The sequence below is a fragment of the Saccostrea echinata genome, unplaced genomic scaffold, assembly GCF_033153115.1.
Source record: "Saccostrea echinata isolate AGI-Se365-2 ecotype Australia unplaced genomic scaffold, CSIRO_AGI_Sech_v1 ptg000035l, whole genome shotgun sequence".
Taxonomy (NCBI): Eukaryota; Metazoa; Mollusca; class Bivalvia; order Ostreida; family Ostreidae; genus Saccostrea; species Saccostrea echinata.
Genome location: NW_026889784.1, coordinates 415903 through 441537, shown reverse-complemented (window position 1 = coordinate 441537; position 25635 = coordinate 415903). Strand labels below are relative to the sequence as shown.

General features: G+C 33.0%; 1 long non-coding RNA gene across 3 annotated transcripts; it reads right to left on the bottom strand.

Moving 5' to 3' along the window:
* Positions 1–434: 434 nt before the first annotated feature.
* On the bottom strand, positions 435–24927 carry LOC133199728 (uncharacterized). 3 transcript variants are annotated; one of them, XR_009722818.1, is made up of 5 exons: positions 24849–24926; positions 21981–22076; positions 16668–16772; positions 16355–16452; positions 435–2335 (listed from the first exon to the last, which is right to left on the bottom strand). It is a non-coding gene; the product is annotated as an uncharacterized LOC133199728 (long non-coding RNA). The 3 variants fall into 3 exon arrangements; XR_009722819.1 differs by lacking the exon at positions 435–2335 and adding an exon at positions 5235–5256 and having other exon boundaries at positions 24849–24927; XR_009722820.1 differs by lacking the exon at positions 435–2335 and adding an exon at positions 6225–6315 and having other exon boundaries at positions 24849–24927.
* Between the last annotated feature and the right edge of the window lie 708 nt (positions 24928–25635).

The following is a 25635-nucleotide window of genomic DNA, read 5'->3' as shown; positions in this document are numbered from 1 at the left end:
GACCATGAATCAAAATAATTCAAATGCTTAAAAATCATTTTATTTTTACTGCTAGTCAAATACAGTCACTCAAGCATATCCTTTGTTAATTTGAAAAAAAAATGATAGTTTAACATTTATTATTAATACCATACCAAAGCACAAGATAGTGCACTTCTTACATAATCCAATGATTCATGCTGTGATTTTACCTATTTAGATGTTTCTTATTTACAGTTCAGTATACATGATATACCAGTACAATGTGACACTAACCTAGTATCAGTTAAATGGATCATTACTATTCTGTTTTTAAGAAGTTTGCAGGGTAAAAAGTATAATAAAATAAAAATGTTGATACATTTATTGATTGCATATGCTAAAAACTTTTATAAAATATCAAACATTGTATCATAACAGCTTTTACAAATGAATTTAATACATTCAAAGGTACAAAAATCAAATTATTTTCATCCACAGTTTTAACATATTCAGTTGAACAACAGCTACATCTATTATATAAAATGTATGGTAGTTGGCACTGATGGTATATATATCCTGAGCAAAGAAAAAACATACCTAATCAAAGAATACAAAGCTCACTTCTATAAATGTTATCTACTAGTAAGGCAAAGTCTCACTCAACAAACACTCTGGTAATGTATATCACCTGGATCCAAAATCTATGCAAGTTGGTCTGGGTTAGATTTAACTGCTCAATAACCCTGAAAATGTATGTTACATCCAGCATCAGAAGCAGGATACATCATCTATGTTTACTGATCACCAAAGAGTATATTGTTACTTTGAATGAACCTTCTCTAAAAAACTGGTCATTAATCCAGAAAATCTAAGTCAAATCAAGGATTGGTACCCTGAAACATTTACATGTACATACATCATCTTTGCAGGTTTGTTCAACATAGAGTTTATAATTACATGAGAATAGGACTGCTCAAAACACTTAATCTTGTGGAGTCCCCCATGTGGCGCAAAGGATAGAGTTTGTAATCTAGAGTCGCGAGTAAGGATTTAATCCTTAAGTCTCAGGTTCAAATCCACTGGGGATGTGGAGACCAGTCCTTCAGATTAGACCATATAAACCTAGCAGTTGATGTGGGCACAAAAAAGATCCCTTACTGCTCAAGGCCCTGAGTGCAAAGTATAGGTCAAATTTTGCAGCTCTCCACCAGCAAGTAGTGGCATCTCCATATGGATGAAAAATTCTTGAGAGGGATGTTAAACAACAAACAAACAAAAACCAAAAAAACACATGAGGAAAATGTAGATCAGGTCAAGCATCTGAAGTAAATCTGTTAATGTGCTTTAATCCATGCAAGTTTGTCCAGGTAGAGCTTAGGAATGAACCTTGCTCCTTAAATTTTAACTGGGATGACAATGCTAGGTATATAATAAGAACTCATCTAGACTGTCCAGAAAAGCTAAAAAATATTTAGCAATTTCTTACTTGCATGATTTAAAAAAATCTGCAATCTAACATTATTTCAAAAAAAATTCAACACATTTTCTAATTTTCAACAAATTCAATGCACTATGAGACGATTTAACATTTCTTAACCACATACACTGTACTTAAAGTGCAATATACATGCATTATACTATATGTTAAATCTTTACAGTTTTCTTCAAGTACTCTAATAGTATATGAAATATGAAGATTACCAACAGTGATCAAGCTTTAAAGTCCATTGAAACAATACATAATTAGAGCAGAGCAAACACAGACCTCTAAAAACACCAGGTGCAATGGAGGAGAAAGCATTTCCTGCCATGTGCTCCTTGACATGACTGGGCAAATGGAAAAATCCACAAACAATTCAGTGTAAACAATTTTGATGAAAAACATTAGTCAACATTCAACTTAATGATCGATTGAATTTGCTACAACAATTAATTTACACGTAAGTGTACACACATGTATGCATACTAGATGAATTATTTCACAATATCCAAAATTGGACAATAATAGTTTCTAATCTAGCTAGACAACAGGAAATTTTCATTATTACTTACATTACATGAAACTATTGAAGTCTGTGAGCTACAAATTATATCTAAAAATTATACACATTTTAACAAGTGTTTACAGTTTAGTGTATTTATTATACACAAATGATGACTTAGTAATTATGACATACTAGTAAAGTCCACAGATTGACTTCCAGATTTCAGCTCAAAGGCTTGAAGATTTTAAGTGGCTCTTTCATCATTTTTTTTTCCACTGAATATTTTCATTTTTATTTTCAAGACGCTGTTTTTGTTGAGGTCTTTTAGCATTTTGATGCAATCCAAGAACTCCAAGGGCAATTTAAGAACTCCTGAATTTCTTTCTTACCTGGAAAAAAATAAAAATTCAAAAGTTTAAAATATATTCAACTTACATGAAGAAAACTAGTAAAACTAGTGATAATGTAATAGACCTTTCAGATGTTCCAAAGCAGCTACATGTATCTAATTAAAAAATATAAAGTTTGAAGTATTTAGAGTCACCTGTACTCTGAACATGGGATATATGTATTTGACAGACAGATGAATGAATAGACTGATCACTATAGAGCACCTTAGTCTTTTTTCAATAATCTTTATATTAGTGAAAATCAAATAGGAACTAGAGTGTTTCAAGGAATGTATATGTCACCTGCTAGGTATCGTCATAGAGGTAAATAAATCTAAGAGTGGTCAGCTATTAATTTAATATTAGCATGGAGGTTCATGCATTTGCCTGCAAGGAAAAAAAGGATCCAAAAGTAAAAGACTGGGATAGAATCTGGCAATCAAAGAAAATATGGTTCCCCAGTCCTTAAATGAATAATTTAATTGAAATTATGAGGAATAACTATTTATCATTTTATTAATACACATGTAGGTGCTTCCAACAATCCTCGGAGGAAAGGAATTTCAGACTGTCTTTACTTTTATTGTCACTTTGTCAGTCAACACGATTCATTGTGGAATACTGATCCCAATGTATTTTCATAGTATTTAAATATAAGTTTGTGTGGTAACTGAATTTCATACAGTTTCAAAGTATAGTATCATGAGCTCAAAAACATATATAAATGCTAATTATCAAAACCCTGCCTCTCAAAATTTTGGAGATATAAGGTGTGACAGACGGACAGACAGACACCAGGTAAAGTGATCTCTAAGTGTCGTTCTGCTCTGCAGTTGACACAAAAATGAAAGTTAGTCAATTTTTGACCATGTATATCACTTCAGTGATGAAAGGAATGCTGAAGTGGTAAGTCTATCCAATTATTTGAAAATACGGCAACCCCATTGGTCAGAATATAATACATATGCTGTCCAGCCTTAATTTCATTGGCATAAAGCAGCACAAAACACGATTTGATTGGATGGTGCAACTTGTTTTTCTAGGGGGCGCTGTTGCAACCCTGGAAAAGAAAACAGGACTGGGGCTTGCCCCTAGGGGGCACTTACTGACCGGAAGTAAACAAACAACAGAAATAGCAATACACTAGAAATATGTAAATAGGACATGTATGCCTGCCAAGTGTATAGTAATGCAACATGAAATTTTGTGTTAGTGTATGAAGTTTGATGAGAATATTTGATGAAAAGTTTCTTTAAAATTGAAATTGAAATCTAAAAAAAATGGAAATAGATGATAAATTCTCACCAAATTAAGTATAGATGCATAGCCTTAGATATCAATATTTTAAATGGTTTTAAAACCATGCAAAATGCAAATTGAAGGAAAGTGAGGTCAAGGTCACAGGAAAGGTCAAAAGTTTTTGAAATAGTTGAATAGGTCTTACTAATTATATATGTATCAGCATAATTAAGTTTGATAAAAAATATCTTGAATGATTTCTTTAAAACTGAGCTAGTCACAAGCGTGGCGCCATGGTTAGAGCGTCTGCTCTAGAGTCGCGAAGTAAGGAGTTGATCCTTATGTCGCAGGTTTGAATCCCACTGTGGGACATGGAGACCAGTCCTTCGGATGAGACCTTATAAACCAAGGTCCCGTGTCACAGTAGGTGCTGGCATGAAAAAGACCCCTCACTGCTCAATGGCCATGAGTGCAGAGTATAGGACAGAATTTGCAGCTTTCCACTGGCAAGTGGTGGCGTCTCCATATGAGTGTAAAATTCTCGAGAGGGCCTGCAGATTACCTGTAATGATTGCGCAGCTATGTTTAAGCTTCCCGAAGCTTTAAAATGGGCTCAAAACATAATATGTCATTGCGAGGTTGGTTTTAGTTTTAATTTAAAAGTATTGAACTTAAGTACTTCCAATTTATATAGAGGATTTCCTCGGCTATGTATTAACATATTTGTTATGATATCACATGACTTTGCTGATCACGTGACGGTCATTTATAATTTTTTGAAGTGTTTCATATAAATCGCTTCGGCGCAGTTGATTTACACAATAATTATTAACATTTTGTTATAAAAATAAGCTCATCGTATCCTTGTGTATCCGAAATGTGCTTGGGAAAAGTCATAGTATTACTTAGATACAAAATATTTCCAGAGAAATTCAACTTACCTACAAATTTGAGGGTATTTTCCACACAATATCGTAATCTGTATTAAAACAAAGCCAACACACATTTTTCCCAAGCAAGATTCAGTTAGAGAACAACCTCTTCTTACAGATTTCAACAAAAATTCTCAGATTAATCCTCATTCTTCACCTGCGCCAGACTCTTTTATACACACTAAATAAATTCTACCTCCAACCACGGGTATAAAACAGAGTACATTTCAAAAGTATATTTTTCATAAGTGTTTTGAACATGCTGAATTTCAATCAAGGGTAGGTAAGCGGTGTATTTTTAAAATATTCTGACATATACGACTTAAAAAAAACCTTTAACGATCCGTGAATTTTGCAATAGCTACCTAGCATTTTACATGCAGTTTCAAATAAAGTGTAAAGTTCATGACACTCTCCCCGTCATAACACCTCAAGATTTCAGTGACTTGACGTCATTTTCCATTATGACGTCATATTTTGGTAGTTCAGAGATGTGAAGGCACAGAGTGCACTGTGATATTCTACGGGAAGCCTAACCTACCTGCATGACCAAAATCCCTACTAGGCTTTAAACTCTTCATTCTTGACCTGTATTTCGTCAAATAAGATTTTTCCAGTTAATTAAGGTAAAATTACTAATTGTTAAAACTGTAAATGATTTTTTTTTTTTTTTTAACCTGAGCCAGATTTTTACTTTTCTAAAAAGTGTCTGTATTTGACTGTTGGTTCCACCTATCTCAAGGAAATGATCTGTAAAAGCTAGTAAATGTTAGAAATCATAATCTGTTCCCTATCTACTATAATCATGAGAAAAGGTGTTGAAAATTAACAGAAGGAGATAAAATCAGCAGTCATATTAAAGGCTTTTTTCAATAATCAATTTATTAGTGAAAATCATAAAAGTATTAGGCAAAAAGGAAAAATAAATGTTGTCATTAATTAACCTTGCATATCTCTACAATTTTCTGATAAGAAAATTATACCCGATGGATGCAATATAATCACCCTTTGCCTGCCCCTAAATTAAATTATGAAATTTTGATAGATTTTGATCTAGTAAGCAATTATTTAAAACAAGGTTCTTTTAGAGGTGCCTAGGGTCGAAATTCATAGAAAAAAAACTACAAAAAACGTGAAAACCTATTTCTATCATACTGGTTTATATTTATTACAAATGTCCTCATAGTCAGCATAGCCCAGAACGATAGACCGCAGACTCTCACCATGAACATTTTTAGTGTCCTGGTTCGAAACCATATGTTGGCACATTTTTATTTTTTCAAACTTTTTACCTGTATAAACACTAAAGAACGAGTGCACTTATGGGCCCTGGTAAAATGTGACAAAATGAAGAATTAAATTAAGCATAATTTTCCATCTCAGATCATTAATTGATATCTAAACCATAAGATTCAACAAATTTTATCGCTGAAATTCATGAATATACAAAGAGCAAAGCCATACAATGTGGTAGGGGTCAGCCGACATTCGTGATTTTTTATAGTAAATCGAGGACGGTCATTCATTTCAAAGCTTTTGTTTATTGTCAGCCTAACATTGTACAAACTTGTGCGATTGACAAAAAATGCATTATACATTTATAAAACTTGTGTGAAAGTAGGAAATTTGTACATGATTAGGCTTGTACTTAAAATATTAAAAATGTATGAAAAGTTCAATGTTTTTCCTATAACAAGCAAGAGCTATTTACCTGTATGACCTATGTTGAACCCACCCGTGGAATAAATTATTTAAAATACTGGTAGTCACGTGAGTTCTACCCAGGTAAACATTCCTCAAAGATGCTCACTGTAAAACATAACCACGTTTTGTATCATTATATCGAAGTCAAGCCGCATAGAGAAGTTTGTATGTATTTGGTTTTAGGAACATGGGATGGTTAGGAGAGTTTAGTGCCGTTAAAATGTCATCATAAATAAAAGTGTCAAACATTTTTAACATTCATGCAAGACAATGGTACTGGTATTGAAAGCCACCTAAATACACTTTTTTTCATTTTAAAATTTAAAGGAACTAATGTTAATAGTTATTGTATTATTTCAAACGCAAGCATGCAAATTTATTAGTTTGATCACTATGGATACAGGTATCTTTACAACTTCATTTGATTTTTTTCTCGGGTAAAATAGCACAAGAAGTATCATTCGGCAAAAGTGGATGCTCTTGTGTATCGAATCAACCGAGAGATATAAACCCCGTATGCAGGTGATGAAGGTATATTGCTGAATAAGTAAGGGAAGTTGACGATTGAAAAGTTAAAGTCATCACGTTTATCATAAAGCTTGGTTGTTAGATTACCATTAATGTAGAACTAAAGCAATACATGAGAAACAAGAAACTACACACATGTGACCTAAAGTCAGTGACCGGAACATATATCGGTAAGCTTTTTCTAAAGACTGAAACCAATATTGGTCCTATAGGTCATCTCATATTTTTAACTAGAAGTGTTCCTTTGATATACTATATTTTACTTAATTTCTATAGACTTACTATACCCTGAAAAAAAAAGGAGGAAAACAGGAACTACCTGTTTAAATGACCCCGACCACCTAGGTTAATCTAAAGTTTGTCCCTGCCTACCTGAAAAACAGACTGCCTCGGGCAGTCAGTAATTTCCAACTCTGGTTATGAGATGCTAAATGTTTAATATTTACAATTAAATGCTTATATTTACATTTTTAAATTCATGATAGATTGAGAAAGTCGATAAAATCATTTCTATATTAAGTCTGTATACTGTATAGGGGGAAAATAACTTGCGGTGTTAATAATCGCTATATTCACGGTGTGAATAAATCCGTGAATTCAAGAAACAGTGAATAAGTTTTCAATAACCTACATGTTATATTTGGAAATTTGAGAATAGACTATGATATCATAGGTAAATATACGTGCAGTGCATGGTCATTTCAGTAATTACGAATCGTACTTGTCATTCAATTATTTTAATTAAAATGCTTGACATTAATTTGGATCACCCAGCAGATAATAACCTGTATTTGTTTAAAAAAAAACAAACTGTTTTAATAGCCAACGCTACGTGTTTCATCAATCAAAACACTAGGGTCATGGGTTTTGATTACCCGTACATAACTATGTTACGACGTGTATTTGTTACCTGCATTATCATGTTTTTATCGACATTTTGGTTTTAAAAAATCATTCAAATAACTATTGAACTTGCTGATGTATATATAAATCTACCCTGTTGTTCATGAAGTGAATACATAACGCTGATTAATGCCTTCTAGCTATGCTATGGATTAAACGGATATAGACATTGAAGGGAGGTACATGTAACCTTAGTTATATACCGATTCTGCGAATTCAACAAACCGCGATCGTGTCAGAGGAGAGAAAAACATGAAAATTACAACCCCTGAAATTAATCCCCTATACAGTACTTCAACCGAGAAATTAGTTGAAACTGGTTCCAGAAAAGAAGCTGAAAATGTTCAATAGTTTACAGACAATACTTGACACATGATGACTGAACAAGAACAGATAGCAATAAGTAATTTAAATGACTCAGGTGAATTATAACCTGTTCAATCTTAGATCCATCTTTTTTCTAATACGAGGGTTGATCCAAAAGTTCATGGAATTTAATTATTTCTAAAATTTTATTGTGATTTGATGAAAGCAAACAATAGGCATATTTATAATATAGAGTCATTATGCAACAATACTGGAAAATTTCACCACGTTCCAATTACCAATAAGGTCACATGAGCTTTCTGAACACTGATAGTTGCAAAATCCGGGGGAGACTTCGACGTAACATCAAGTTAAGTATGTCATGTCATGTTATAGGAGCATCTCACCCTCATGTTCAATTCAACTAAGTAATTCTACAGAATATTCTGCCTTTTTCTCTTTTTTTCTCTCAAGAAAAGCCTGGGTATCCACCAATCGACTTACCTTTATATTACACTCATATTTCAAAAATACTCCCCATCTTTCCATATGATGTTCCAATTTCAGTAGCAAAGTCAAGCACAGTACGTCAGTGGTCAACATCCATCAACGCTTAATTTGTCTACGAGAAAAACAGACCCTCCAAAAGCAGCCACACCTTTAATCAACCTCCATGGAAGTTCTATTGTTCTTAAATTTCTCACGCCACTGGAAAATCAGTTGCTAAATGCATTTTTCTCCAGCCTGTATCAGTAGTATACCCCTTTAAGTCAGAGTGTTCCTAAGATTTTAACAAAACTTATAACTTGACTGAAATGTGACGTTCTCTAACAATTAAAAGATGAACAAGAAATCATCAACTAATAATCTAAATATCAAGTTAAATCAGTAAAACTCTCACAGACAGGTATATTAGTGGTCAAGCAATCGTAATAATGACAAAATTCTCATTTTATTTGCCACTTAGCGCAGGTTTTTTCTTATATCATGTATTAAGAATTAAAATGATAATGAATGAGTAAATGTCTCCCCTGCATTTTAAAACATCCTTTGCTATGGCAACTGCCATAGAGTTACTATCATTAACATTTAAAATATTTTTTTATTAAAAAAATTCAACAAGTGTCTATATTTTTATTTGTAATTTTCAACCACTTTCACTAATAAATAAATAAAATAAGAAGAAATTCCATGAACTTTCGGATCAATCCTCGTACATGTCAGTCATTAAATTTATATAATATACAGTATGCATAAGGGAGACCAAATGTATTATTACTGCATTAAGGAGACCAACCACTATCCATATGTAAATCAGTATTCAACCACTTTCACTAATAAAAAAATAAAATATGAAGAAATTCCATAAGCAATTGGATCAACCCTCGTACATGTCAGTCATTAAATTTATATAATATACAGTATGCATAAGGGAGACCAAATGTATTATTACTGCATTAAGGTGACCAACTACTCTCCACATGTAAATCAGTATTCAACCGCTTTCACTAATAAATAAAAAAAAATATGAAGAAATTAGTGATGAGACATCGGTTAATTTTCATAATTGATCATCGGTTGGAATTGGTTACTGCTTCTGATGCGATTTCACCGATTATAATCGGATTTCTTCATAGTTTTGTATACAAAAAGCAGACTATTACAATAATTTCATTTATTTCTTTAACATGAATATATAAAATACATAATATATTATTTTCTTTGTTGTTTTGCTTCTTTTACACTTTCTAGACCTAAAAATATTTACATTGGACACCCAACATGGCTGCCTAGCAGCAGAAAACGAACTTCGAAAAGTTGTGGGGGGAATTGATCACTCTATATTTAAGGTAAATGTTGACCAAGTTGCATATTTTATATCTCAAATAAAAGATACAATTAATATTTTTTGAATAAAAAGAATCAGCTGATTGATCAAACCAAAGAGCAAACACAGATTTGGCAGAAAAAAAATTCACCCGGGGGTAAATTGAATGGGTCGGTCGGGTTATTACAGGAAACAAAAATAATTTTTTTTAGGCCCTATATATGCATCTTCGGTTCTTAATCACCTCAGCTTCGTGCTAGTTGGCTAGTATCAGATGCAGATGCCATTTTCTTTCATTAAGAAGAAATAAATTTTAAAACAGAAATGGATAATTCCGGAATGTATTGTATTAGAAGTATGTTTCCGATGATCGATTATGAAAAACTATAATCGATCATCGAAATCAGTAGCATTTTTTTTGTCGACAATCGATGTTTTCTGATTATCGGTACAACACTAGAAGAAATTCCACGAACTTTTGGATCAACCCTCGTACATGTCAGTCATTAAATTTATATAATATACAGTATGCATAAGGGAGACCAAATGTATTATTACTGCATTAAGGAGACCAACTACTATCCACATGTAAATCAGTATTCAACCACTTTCACTAATAAATAAACAAAATATGAAGAAATTCCATGAACTTTTGGATCAACCCTCGTACATGTAAGTCATTAAAGAACTAAGTACGTTACGTATTATTCGAAGGCCCACGATTTTTCGTATTTTGATATACACGTTTGCAAAAATATAACTACTATGTACATGTAGAAGAAGATTGGTAGTTTTGATATATGCATAACAAAATTTTGCAAGTACGTTGATTAGAGGTATTCACAGGATTTAAACATCCGTTCTTTCTGGAAATTGCTATTTTTTCCACTATTTTTACAACAAATTCCCAAAATTGAAGTAGTGCACACCCCTCGAGCAAAATAAAACATATATATTTGAAAATAATTTGATAAAAGACAAGCAAAAATAATGGTAAGAATTTGCTCGAGGAATGTGCAGTATGTTAATTTTGACATTTCATGACTATTTCCGGTGGCGGATACCAAGTTAGTCGAGAGGCGAGTTCTTATCTAGGAGCAATTATAATGGTGTATTTCGTGTAATACATGTAATGTTAAAGAACTAGATTTATCATTGATTGGCCATAGTTATATTGCTCATACAAATATATTTGTCATGAAAATAGCATAAAAACTATATAAAAAAAATGTTTTATAGAAATGACAAATTATGATTTTTTTTTATACAACTAAGCCTTACACTTGATAAATGTTGCCAGCAAGAAGGGAAGAGATCAATTCAATATACTAAAGCAATAAAATAAAAATGTTCAGCTGACAAATGAAATCACTAAAAGTATAATTGCGGAAAAGAAAATGCTTAAGGTCAAGATCTAGTAAATGAAAAGAGCCTACAGATTTCTCAAACTTGAAACTTTGTAAACCGTAATTTTCAATGAAAAATTAAGAAAGCCAGTCATGAATATGGGAGTTTTTTCCATATCAGACAAAGGAAATGTATCCAGATTGCCTACAGTCTCTCAGAAAACGGTAATTTGTATGTTCTTAGCCTCTTCTTTAAAATAATGTAAAATTGAATATAGGTATCGGGATTACTTTTCACATTATTTCAAATTGAATTCCATTAAAATACTTTATTTTCTTCATTATTCTATTTGAGCTGTAAAGTACGGGAAATGGAAAGTTTAAATTGTTTATGACGTCATAATGGATCTAGCACCAAAAACACAGTCTAAAGTCATTTACTAGATCTTGACCTTAAATCCTAGCCTTTATTTATCTTGCTACTGAAACGGCATAGTTGACGTCTGCATGTATGTAAATAAGTTACGCAATAAACTCAAAGATGACGTCACAATAGGTCCCCTTGCAACACATTTTTTTGGAAAGGGGGGGGGGGGATAAATTCCCAATCTTTTGGATGCTGTTGGTCAGGACAGATCAGATTCATTAATATTCTGAAGTCTTGTATTTTCAGTCATTTATACAAGTGCACGGTTGATGTTTAATATATTTTTAGATTTATTATACATGCACAATATAAGCGTGTTGCATCTGCATATTGTAGACATTGCCGTTAATATTATGCAAAGCCCTATAAAAACAAAGGCTCATATTTCACCCAGTAAAAGAGCCACAGCGCATTTGATAGGCATTTTCGCCTACTCTACTAGTGATTTCTTAAATTCATTGTTTAACAAAAATTTTGTCATACAATCATTCTTAGTTTGTACATGCGTAAAACCATACCACACAATAATGATATTTCAATATTAATAGTTTCCTCATATGATAAATATGAAAATTATCTAGTTTGTATTGAGTATATAGTAAATATTGAGGTATCCACCTTAAGATGACAAACTCAGTTGCCAAAGACTACCCATAACCAGAAAAAACAACTTTTGAATGATCTTAAATTTGTTTTTCTTTGTGTATCTTTTCTACGTTTTTCTTTATTACGTTTTATGATATACATAATTTCAGAAAGTTATAATATACACATTACACTTTGAAAGTATCTCGGGAAAAAACAGTCCTAAGCTATTTTATTAAAGTTTGCAAATTCATAGCTATTTGTTTTATTTTTATTGATTTTATAAAATTAATCTTTTGTCTCAGAATTTGAGTATTGAACAAATTAAATGATTGTCATTTGACATACTTGCAACTATGAAAATATAACACTCGTCCTCAAATCATATTACATAGTTTGATCTTGAATTGAATAGGTATATCTATAAATAGAATCAGGTGATTTCCTTTTAAATTCTTGAGTCAGTCGTGTCGTCGGAGAGGCAGCTATGACTCTTTATTTTTTACCCGTATATTCTACTTAAGATCATTCCACATATACCAGAGATGTAATTTCTTATCTGTCGAAGATCCAGTAAAGTTAAAAGAAGACTGGAATGAGAAAGCGACAGAAAGTTCCAAAAAGGAATTTCGGACAAAAAAATAAATAAATAAAAAGCTGTATCGGATGATGGGTTCACTTTCACAAGGTTACCTGTCTAGAAAATTCTTAAACCCCATTACGGCAGTGTAAGTGTATCACACAATCTAATATAAGTACTGTGGAACAAAATTATCTGTCAGTGTGGACAAGTCTGAAAACAAGTTATTTATTTATCAGGCACGAAGAATCAGGGACGCAGGGCCCCTTCCCACTTTTTTCCGAACTTTGAAAATGTTCATTGAAAGACTACCCCCCCCCCCCCCCCCCCCTATTTGCTGTAGCATAGGTAAAGTTTAGGAATTTAGTGTATTGGGGGAAAATTGGTTGTGAAAAAAAAAAAGTTTGAACCCACAGTGACACGGGGCCTCGGTTTTTAAGGTCTCATCCAAAAGACCCGCAACTTTCACTTCAAAGTGCCGAGCGCTTGACGAAGGAACAGTTGCTACCTATTTTTTTTATCGACTTAGGTCGGTCGCGGCCGTGATTTGAACACACGACCTTCCGATCACGGCGCAAGAGCTCTACCTGAAATGGATTGAAAAGCAGGTGTAAGTGCCTATAATCATTCTCTCCATAGGTTTGGTATCAAAGGCTCACAATACTTACTTAAAGACAGGCTCTCATATTGAGCGAAACTTCAAGCAACAAAGTCGAAACTTCAAGCAACAGTAGTTATTTATAATTATATTTACGTATTTAAAAAAAAAAGATCGTAAAAGTGCTCTTCAAAAAAGTAAATGTTTATACATGTTTATTTTTATTTTATTTATTTATTTATTTAGTTATTTTTTTATTTATTTATTTATTATTTTTTTTTTTTGAGAAGCTATACTAAGTTGGTGAAAAAAGCCTCAGTAAGTTGCTAAAGAAAATTCGATAGAAGGTTGCCCATGCCAACTATCCAAGAGAAGTGCTACAGCTTGTTTGGGGGGGGGGGGATACTTGATTTGTGCATTTGAGAAGGACCATCTGGTGACATATAAAATTATTAATCGAATGACAGTACTTTTTCAGTTTTTTTTTTTTTGAAACTTTTTCAGATGACAAGACAGAAACGTTTAAAACACATTTTGTTTAAATAAATTCGTGAATGACGTCGCGAGAATGGGCTGGGAACTTTGCCCTTTCAATGTAATCTATTAATTAAAATTTCAAATACTTTTCGAAAATATCTTTAATGCTTTCTCATAAACTTTTATAGGGAATCTGACATTTATAAAATAGTGTTAAAAGTTTTAATGCAATCTTAAAAACAAACCAAGTAATTCGCTTAAAAAATAGTCTAGCTTTTAAAAATCAAACTCTTGCTTGAATTAGAATAATCGGATACTTATAATAAACGTACTATTAAATATACGTTACGCATTTCTCTCGCACCCCCCCTCTCTCTCTCTCTCTCTCTCGTTTTAAAATCATATAAATTAATCTTTTATTTGTACGTATATTGTCGGACCCAAAAACCAAACTGTTTGTCTCACTCTGGGGCCGTTATTTAACCGTTCGATGGGTCAACAAAACGCATTTTGCCCGAGAACCTAGTCAGTAAATGTTTTGTTATACCTTTGTATCTTGTGCAGGCTTCCATGATGTAAATTTACTTAAATCACACTGCGGTTAAAATTGGTCAATTTCGTCACTGTCGAACACCAACGCAAATGAAATTTAGCTGATCCCGCCCACAATTTTAACGTAAGCAGTCCAATTTCTCATTGACAGGTCAAATATCTTACTCCGCGGCCAAACTTCGATTTTTTTTATGACCGCTCAGTACAACATTAGGAATGTGTAAAGATTTATATAGAAACCCGTTTTTAAAGGTATATATAACAAAATTTTGTGTTGTACTCTGAAAATCTTCAGAATAAACTCTGAAATATTGTAGGAAGCAAATGTCAAAAGCGATTTGTGCATATGTGTATAAATGATAGAGGCTGTATTCGAATGATTACAATTCTGTATTAGAGAAGGGCGGTCTGTGAGAAAATGGATTTCCTGTAAAAATCTAAACAGAAACTTTGAGTTGCTAAAGTCATGGAAAAAGAAAGGCGCTTCACAGTTGCTGATCTTGTAAATGCATAGTTACGCAGTAAGATAAAAAAGAAATAAAACATGGACAAACAAAATTAAATTATACTGGTACGATTGTTAGCAATATAAAATAAAATTGATGGAGAAAAGTTTTTTAATAAGTGGCTATTGGACCAAACTGTGTGAAATGTAAAGGGAGATTTTTTTTTTTGAAAACACCATGACGCAACTTTTTTTGACGTTATAATGTAGCTCCAGGGATACCAAACGTTGATTTTAAAAATTAAGTAAATTGATTTCTGTTAAATCGGATGGAATGAAACTACACATATCAGCAAAATAACTATTTTATATAAGAAAATGTGTTCTTTTTTAATATTTCTTGAAAGTAATATAACGAACTTTCCAACAACCCTCGTATTTGCGTAGTGTCGCTAGGTTGACGTCATAACGTCATAGTGTTATTTTCCAAAGAAACTATCTATATTCAGATAGCGTTGTAGGAAAATTGAGTTGAGATAATTACAAAAATTAAGCTGAATTAAAAAGATGACATCTTAGGCATGTTTCAAAAATATCTTCATCAGATTTGGGGACAGGGCCGATTTTGGTCCGTAACGTACTTTCTTCTTTATATAATATACAGTATGCATAAGGGAGACCAAATGTATTATTACTGCATTAAGGAGACCAACTACTCTCCACATGTAAATCAGTATTCAAAAATTGAGATTTTAATACCCTAATAATTTACGTTTAGTTACATGAACTAAATCTATTTACCTTTGTCATAACGCAAGAACTGTTTTACATTCAGCCAACTTTAACATTACACATGCATACAGTGTATGCAATGCATTAGGAAGACGAGATGCATTACTTCAACATTAAAGAAACCAACTACAATGGAACAATTAGACAGTATTCCAAAAAGTTCATTCCAATACCATAGTGATTTCCCTTAATTTGTTTGTATTTAGATGACTTAAATCAATTTATCTCAGCCAGAATTGGAACAAAAAAACTAATCATAAAAGTGGCCAAACACATGAACAGACAGATGGACATGATGATTCCTATGCTTATATACTCCCAAAGTTGCCAAAGTAGAGCAGATGCAGTGGTTAGAGCATCTACTCTAGAGTTGCAGAGAAAGAAGCTGATCCTTACATCGCGAGTTTGAATCCCACTGTGGGATGTGGAGACCCGTTCTTCAGATGAGACAGAGGTATTAACCGAGGTCCCATGTCACAGTAGGTGCTGGCTCGATAAAGATCCCTCAATGCTCAATGGCCGTAAGTGCTGAGTATAGGACAAAAATTTGCAGCTCTCCACTGACAAGTGGTGGCGTCTCCATATGAGTGAAAAATTCTCAAGAGGGACGTTAAACAACAAACACTCTACACCCAAAACTTTGTTTGCAGAAGATTTTGTGATACATGCTTTACAAGTATACATATTGTTCATAAGGGAATAAAAATGCTATAATATATCTTTAAGGAAAGCAACTGAAATTAAATGTGCACTTCTAATTGAACTAAACAAAATTACCCTTTGTCAGAATGTAGATTTATAAACAGGAAGGCTGTTTTTCTTCATTTTTTCCATGTCAGATTCAGACTGTTCTTGAAAAAATTCTGGCATTCACCCTGTAAAAGTGAACAGTGCAGATAATAAAGAGCTTCTAAATAAACTGCATAATATTTAAATGATCCACTTAAAAGGGATAACAAATGCATTTAACTCCATCAAGGAGACCAACTGATATCCATATATATATATAAATCAGTACATGTATTTTAATTGTGATATTTTAATATCCTAGTAATTTACATGTTTAGTTTCATGAAATAAATCTAGTTACCTTTGTCCAATGACCAATGAGCACAAGCACTGATTTTTCCTCTTTTTTCTTAACGGAATCACCAGGGCCAGTCTGCGGTCCATATGATTCTGGCATATGTACACTCTGTAAAATGCATATTTGTACCATGTACAGGCATATGAACAATATTTCTATACTACATACATGCATCATTAAACTTAATAATCTTTTTTTTCCAAAATTCATTATTCATAGTGTTTTGCTGTTAGCAAAATTCAACAAAAACTATACCGTATATATACTTGCCTATAAGGTGGTCCACCTATAAGTCAGTTGTATTTTTTGAGGTTATTTTGGAGGGATTTGCTATTGACCCGCTTATAAATTGGTACAACTTTTTGCCAGAATCAATTGACAATTTCAAATCAATACTCTGATGTTTTAACCTGGTTTCAAAATACTAATCTTTTTATGACTCACCTATAAGCTGGACATAGAATTAGTACCTGCATTATACATGCATTAGGAAGACCAAATGCATTATTGCAATATTAAAGAGACCATGCACTGTGGCAAATGAAATCAATGTATGAATTGTATTCAACACTACGGGTGTACTAATTTGTCTGAAGTATATCATGATATAATGTGATACACAAAGCAGTGATTTTTCTACACCCAATTTAGGTCCGAATATTGGCCCTTTCCCCTAGCAAAAATAACCAATTTTTTTCCCAATTTCAGTCACTTTTTCCCCCAAAAAAACTGTTCTTGTTTTTGTTATATTGAATATTTTTTTAAGTACGACATATAAAATGGAACACTATTGTTCTCAGTCATTAAAACTCTCAAAATAATAGTGAAGAATAGCTGATTATTTTGCGTGTCACAAGACATAGAAAAACACATGGATCATGTCAAATGTCAAACTAAATACCTAAGAAATTGTGAGATGCATGTGAACCGGCAAAACATAGCTTTATTTGTAAATCCAAGTACTAATAGTTCTACAACAAGCCTGATACCATGAAAATCAAACTGTTTCTGCACCCGGCAGATGCAACTAATATTGCAGGGTAACTGCAGCAATATGATTAGGATAATTTATCTAGAGTGGTTCAGTATTATGTTTTTCACGTTTATAATTTTCAGAACGCTAAGCCTTCTTTAATTTGAGTAAGAAAATCTTCATATCACTCTCTTTAGTTTGATTCAGCGTGTTTGTGTTTTAATCAAAACAATTTCTGCACTCTTTCATTTAGCATAGATTTAATTCATATGTTCTTCGCACGGCTTCCATTTTGAGGTGTCAACTGACGGTAAACTAATTGACGTGGTCACGTGACCTCGTCTAAAAAGCATTAATAACTAGTAGAAAAAATGATTTGTTATAATCATGTCAGGTTATATCATCTTCAATGGCTATTATGAGTAGGATTTTCTCTTATGTTTACCATTACGGCAAAAAAAGGAATGGAAATTTAGGAAGGTCTCAATTAATGACAACTTTCAAAGATAAAAAAAAGTTAAAAATGTACAACTGTGTCTTATTTGTTATTTTGTAGTAAATATTTTGAATAAAAGATGTTACATTATATACATTACTTATAAATTTTATTTTACCTGTCAATTAAGGTTAATTTCAATCTTGTTATTGATTTTTCCCAAGTTGATACAAATGTCAATAATTTTTCCCAATTTTAAAGGCCCGGGCCCCTTTTAAAAATGTAGAAAAATCACTGCAAAGACTTTAACAGGATATGTACATATACCCACATGCCTAAATGTAACAACAGGAATTATCGTTCTACAATAATTTATTGAAATTGCCAATATGAATAAACAAAAGCAAACTTTGTTTCGATTGTATGAACTTTAAGTTTTCTTTTTCCACTACGGTCAGATAATCTAACTATCCCCCCTGGTTGGCTACCGGGTCCTTCGTTAGGCTGCCTTATCGGACATGAAATTTACTGAAGATTTGATTTTTGGTACTGACTTTTATACTCAAAATAATGTCTTTAATTGTTTAATTTCTTGAGGCCAATATCACTTTGATGTGTTCAGTGTTTACTTTGATATGTAATGATGTGTATAAGCGTGTATTTTCGATAATTTAAATTTCTAGTACAGTAATCGTCCCCAAGCTGCTGTTTCATTATCGTGTCATAGTATCTCTTGAGAGTGCATTTTATTAACACCTCCAAATCACCTGGCCTGCGTAATTAAATTTAACTACCAAAAACAACAGCTTGGGACTAATAAGGTGTGATTATCAGCAATGGTCCCATGAAGCCTGTGCTAGACCTAACGGAAACGTTCAACAGACCGTAAAATTAGCATAATGGGATTATTGTGTACTAAGGTGTGAATTCAGTGGAGCGAGAATTTGTTGCACTTCGAGATAACACATGTGTTTATAGCACTTGGGACCATAAATCTACTTCGAGATAAGCGAGGTATTCGAGATTTCCCTGTTCGAGATACCGGGGTTTTTAAAAATCATAAATATAACAAAAACGGCTGGGACCGTTGATTCACTTCAAGATATCCGTGGTATTCGACATACCGGTGTTCGAGATACCGAAGTTTACCTGTATATCGATACATATCTAGATTAATGAATATATCGTATCAAAAACAAGAGGCCCATGGGCCACAACGCTCACCTGAGCACATTGGCTAGGAAAAAGCACAAATCACTTCAGTACTGAAAAGTTTAAAGGGGAGGGGGCTTGGATTTTGAACTACCTGAGGATGCTTCCATATCAATATAACAAATGGCTTTACTGTTCTTGAGCAGAAGATTTTTAAAGATTTTTTTCCTATATATTCCCTTGTTAAAAATTTGATCCCCCATTGTGGACCCTCCCTAACCCCACCCCACCCCCCCTCCATCATTTGAACAAACTTGAATCTACACTACCTGAGGATGCTTTCATATCAATATGACTATACATGGCTTTTCTGTTGATGAAAAGATTTTTTCCTATATATTCCTATGTAAAAATTTGATCCCACATTGTGGCCCCACCCTACCCCTGGGGTTTATGATTTGAACAAACTTGAATCTACACTACCTGAAGATGCTTCCATATCAGTATGACAAAACATGACTTTGCTGTTCTTGAGAAGAAGATTTTTGAAGTTTTTCCTATGTATTCCTATGGAAAACTATGATCCCCCATTGTGGTCCCACCCTACCCCCAGGGGTCATGATTTGAACAAACTTGAATCTACACTACCTGGGGAAGCTTCCATATCAATATGACAAAACATGACTTTGCTGTTCTTGAGAAGAAGATTTTTGAAGTTTTTCCTATGTATTCCTATGGAAAACTATGATCCCCCATTGTGGTCCCACCCTACCCCCAGGGGTCATGATTTGAACAAACTTGAATCTACACTACCTGGGGAAGCTTCCATATCAATATGACAAAACATGGCTTTGCTGTTCCTGAGAAGAAGATTTTTCAAGTTTTTTCCCCTATATATTCTTATGTAAAACTATGATCCCCCATTGTGGCCCCACCCTACCCCCAGGGGTCATGATTTGAAAAAACTTGAATCTACACTACCTGAAGAAGCTTCCATATCAGTATGACAAAACATGACTTTGCTGTTCTTAAGAAGAAGATTTTTGAAGTTTTTTCCTATGTATTCCTATGTAAAACTTTGATCCTCAATTGTGGCACCACCCTAACCCTGGGGGTCATGATTTGAACAAACTTAAATCTACACTATCTGAGAATGCTTCCATATCAATATGACTTAACAAGGCTTTGCTGTTCTTGAGAAGAAGATTTTTCAATTTTTTTTTCTGTATATTCCTATGAAAAACTTTGATCGCCCCTTGTGGCCCCACCCTACCCTGAGGGGTCATGATTTGATACAAACTTGAATCTTCACTACCTGAGGATGAATTAATCCACATCAATATGACTAATTGTGACTTTGTTGTTCTTGAGAAGAAGATTTTTCAAGATTTTTTTCTACATATTTCTATGTAAAATTGTGATCCCCCATTGTGGCCCCACCCTACCCCTGGGGGTCATGATTTGTACAAAATTTAATCTACACTACCTGAGAATGATTCCATATCAAAATGACTAATTGTGGCTTTGTTGTTCTTGAGAGAAAGGTTTTTAAAGATTTTTTTTCTATAAATTCCTATGTAAAATTTTGATCCCCCATTGTGCCCCCTCCCCCCCCCCCCCCCGCCCGGGGGTCATGATTTTGTACAAACTTGAATCTACACTACCTGAGGATGCTTCCATATAAATTATGACTAATTGTGGCTTTGTTGTTTTTAAGAAAAACAATTTCAAGATTTGTCCTACATATTTCTATGTAAAACTTTGATCCCCCATTGTGGCTCCACCCTACCCCAGGGGGTCATGATTTGAACGAACTTGAATCTACACTATGTAATGAAGGTCTCACCTAAGTTTCAACTTTTACAGCCCAGTGGTTCTTGAGAAGAAGATTTTTAAAAGATACCACTAAATTTTCACTAATTCTTAATTATCTCCCCTTGAAAGAGGGTGTGGCCCTTCATTTGAACAAACTTGAATCCCCTTTACCCAAGGATGCTTTGTGACAAGTTTGGTTGAAATTGGCCCAGTGGTTCTTGAGAAGAAGATGAAAATGTGAAAAGTTTATGACAACGACGACAGACAACGGACAAATTTTGATCAGAAAAGCTCACTTGAGCCTTTGGCTCAGGTGAGCTAAAAATAACTTAATTCCAATACATTTTGGGCAGGCAGTTTTTTTTTATGTAATTCTGTGAAAAACTTGGGAATTTCAATCACCAAAGATTATATTTACCGGTAATTGTTTTGAATTAAAACTGATCAAAAATGATATAATCATTAAGGAGGTAGCACATCTTAAATGATTATTACAAAATCATAAAAATACATAGACAACTTTACTTAACATGTTGATTTTACAGTCAAGAAAAGTTTGAATTTGAAGTGTAATTTTTAAAGACGGTGAGACAAAAAATAAAAAATGAGAAAAAAACAATTATTATTTTTATAAAATTCATGCATAATGATTTATAAGACTTTTTTGATAGAATTGTTAAAGAATTCAATATATTGCATATATCACATTAAAAAATGTCTTTCTTTTTTTTTTTTTTTGCTCAATACACAGCCCTAGCAAAAATGATATACAACAAGGACTTTGATTGGATTATTAACATTCATTCGATTGATCATAATTACTAACTGTTATTGCACTTTCATTTTCAAAATGTTGCTAGGTACATTGTTTGTTCACTCTTTTGCATTGATATTATAATTTTATAAAAGAGTATTTTAGCAGAAAAAATTATCAATTTACCTTTCTTGGAATAAAGACATGTTGACCCTTGAGCTGAGATTTTCTCTCTTTCCATAGATTTGTTACACTGGGGTCCACATGATTCTAGCAGAGACCCTGTAAAAAAGGACTTAACTATGGAAAAGCATGAAGAATATATGCCTATTATACATATCTTAAGTTCTAATGAAAACAATGTTTTTTAATTAAGATCCATATATTTCTAATGATTGACATAATACAAATTCAAAATAAAATATGCATGTCTATATTATACACTGTACCTTAAGCAGACCAATTGCATTATTACATCCTTCAGGAGACCAACTTAAATCAATGTTTGAGAACTAAATTTGTCTACTTTACAGTACTAAATGTACATGGAATCTATAGGATCATGTTACTTTAATTGACCTGCCTTAGTTCAACACAGTAATCTAACAAAGAAATTGAGCCAAAACAACATTTTAAGACTTTTTGAACAGTGCATGTTCCTATCATTTCAAAACCATTACCAGTAAAAATGCTAATACATGTATAGGAAAATGATGACAATTAATTAATATTGTACTTTCAGGTATATTAGATGAATTAATCTGATTCGTCAAGAAACATTTGTTAAAAAGCACTATTATCCGCTGAATAATGAAGCCACGCCCAGTGTCGCAACAGTCAACATTGCTTGACGACGGGTGATATTCCAAAAAATAGTGACTGCGCAGATTTATGCGCTCAAGGTTCACTATTATCTGTATTTGTATAAAACATTCAGTATAATATAATAAATATTGCATGTAGTTGAGTGTAATATTGAAAATTTTCACCCCTCGAAAACCAAATACGTCAAAAAGGGGATGGGTTTCTTTTCCAACTTCTACATAGTTTCGCCCCTGCAAAAACTGGTATAGACCTTGGAAATGTTTAAACGGGCTAAGAGAAATCAAATGCATCAAGAGTACTTAATTGTTTTTACCCAAGTTACATGCCAAAAAAGATTCAGAGAGACGTCACATAAAGTTAACGTTGATTTGAACTGAAGTTAGGGTGTCAAAAGTCATTCACGTCCAAAAGTGACATTGATCATGTGTGGTAGATAATAAACTCCTACGGGCTAAATATGCTGCCATAATCAAGTGAGGATCTTTCCCTAATCCTATATATAAATCCATTTAGTACAATATTATATGCACTTAAGCAGCTGTTTATGACATTGTAAAATTATATAAACAAGACCGGTTTATATAATTTATATCAATTTATATAATTAATAATATAATTTATGTAATTTTATCAAGATAAGTGTATGGGGTAGAGGGAGCAGACATTGAGAATCAATGTTGTCGGACCTCATGAAACTAAACTAACAGTCTTCCAAATAACCCGGGAGTCCAATGCCAGGGACCTGTTAAATTTGCAGCCGGGCATGTAAAAATTGCCAAATTACATGTCCGAAGAGGGCATATCTGAATCTTCTTTCATTGTACGATCTTTACTTGCCATTTACTCTGTCCTACCCCCATTATTCGCTTAAACGTTGCTATATGTAATGTCGATGGATTGCCTGTCTACATTCTCGATACGACCTGTCAAATGATTGTCAATCTAATCATTGAAGTGTTTAGTTTAACCTATTTGTTTTCTCGAAGTTGCTTGCTAAATTACAAGATGTTCATCAATGCCACATACTGTGGCACTACAGTCATGATCCCATATCTGAAATTCAGTTCAGCTAAACCAGCCAACAAATGACCAGCATGCAACTCAAAAGTTATTTATGAACAAAAACGCTTTAGAAAATGGCAATCACAGGCCATGGTTGGTTTACGACGCTGAAAAAATTAATATAAAACCTTTATACCTAATGGGTTTTTTTTTGTTGCACAATACTGGTAAATGTAAGAATTTTGAGTAGGACATGTACAAATTTGAATGGGCTGGGTAAAAATGATAGGTCTACATGCCCGAAGGGCATGTGCTGAAAAAGAATTGTTGTGAAGACTGAACTAAAGCGACAGCGCCGGGTGATCATATAAAGTCCCCTTTATTACATAATAATTTGGCAAATTATCAACACATCAAGCTAAAATTTCCAACATATCTTAACGGTGAGAATTTTTATTTTTTAAGTTGAAACCTCGTGACCTGTGAAAAAAATGAAATTTGTATCCCATCTAAAGTCTTAAAATGTATCAAGGTAATTTTCGATACAAATTTGTGGTTGGGGTTATAAATGAAGGATAAAACCAGAGACCTCGGAATAGAATACTCGGAAGTCTCTGGTTTTATTCTACCCCCAACCGGAAGTTGTATCCCATCTAAAGTCTTAAAATGTATCGAGGTAATTTTCGTGGAATAAATGAGTGCTTTACAATAAAGAGACTCGACCAGAGATGTCTGAAACGATTTATTTGACAAGAAAAAAGTCTCTTGAAGCGAACGATGTCATTTTAAAGTAGGTTAATGATTGATAATGATACATGAACAAAATACGAGCTTGAAGCGGGGGTGCCTGAAATTGAGTTAGATACCTTGTGGTAAAAATAAGTAGGGGTGCACCGTATATGAAACAAGTGCCTGTGATTGATAGTCTGAAATTTCTCTTCACCTAAATATTAAAAGCTTGCAGTGATCGCTATAAATCTATACAACAGTCAAGTTACATATGGTAAACTAACATAAAAACAAGATTACAACAGTCATGATTACAGAAGGTATATTTTGAAGACTCTAGGTCAGTAGGTGAATGTAAACGGGTAAACACACGTGGGACAGTCACCGCAAATATGAACCACAAAACGACTTATAACATTAAATATTCATCTGCACACAGATTTTTGCATAATAATAATAATTTTTAAAAGTGTAAATTAAAATATAAAATAAACAAACCTCAAACCTTGTAACAAGGCTTATTTCCCTACAATCTTATTCTGGTTCTCTGTGGTTCACTGAAAATGCAGGGAACCAGGCTGCGTTATTAACTCGTACACAGATTTGTTGATACGCATAAACCTATAAACATATATACGAAATAAAATATTATCATAAAAAACGAAGAATTTCAAATTGCTTGAAAAATTATCTTTATGTAGTTTATAATAAATGGTTGTGATTGTTTATTAATTTCTATCTATCCATTAAAATTTGATACGTATATCAGCTTAATATGTATCCGTCTGAACAATTATTGTTATTACACTCCCTGTCACATCTTCATAGTTAAGCCTGTAAGCATGGTAAGTAGGAATCAATTTCAGTTGAAGGGGACCAAAACCAAACATTTTTCAGTTTCATTTGGTGGGGAGGGGGGGGGGATATAAACCTCAAATGATTATTTTATCTCTGTCACTGAACTGCTGAAAATAATGAAGGGAACAAGGCTGCGACAATGATTTGTTGACAGAATTAAAATACGAAATAAATTATCATACATACGAAATAAAATAATTTCATGAAAAAATGAAGAATTTCCAATTGCTTAAAAAAAGAAGCTTTTCATGTATGTGATTTACAATAAATGGTTGTACTTTTATATTTTCTATATATCCATTAAAATTTCACAGTATCAGTATTTCACTATTTGTAAACATTAACAATAATATTAAATAAATGTTACACTCACTGTGGCTTTGACTGAGTTACTGTCACATCTTCATAATTTAACGAGAATATTCCC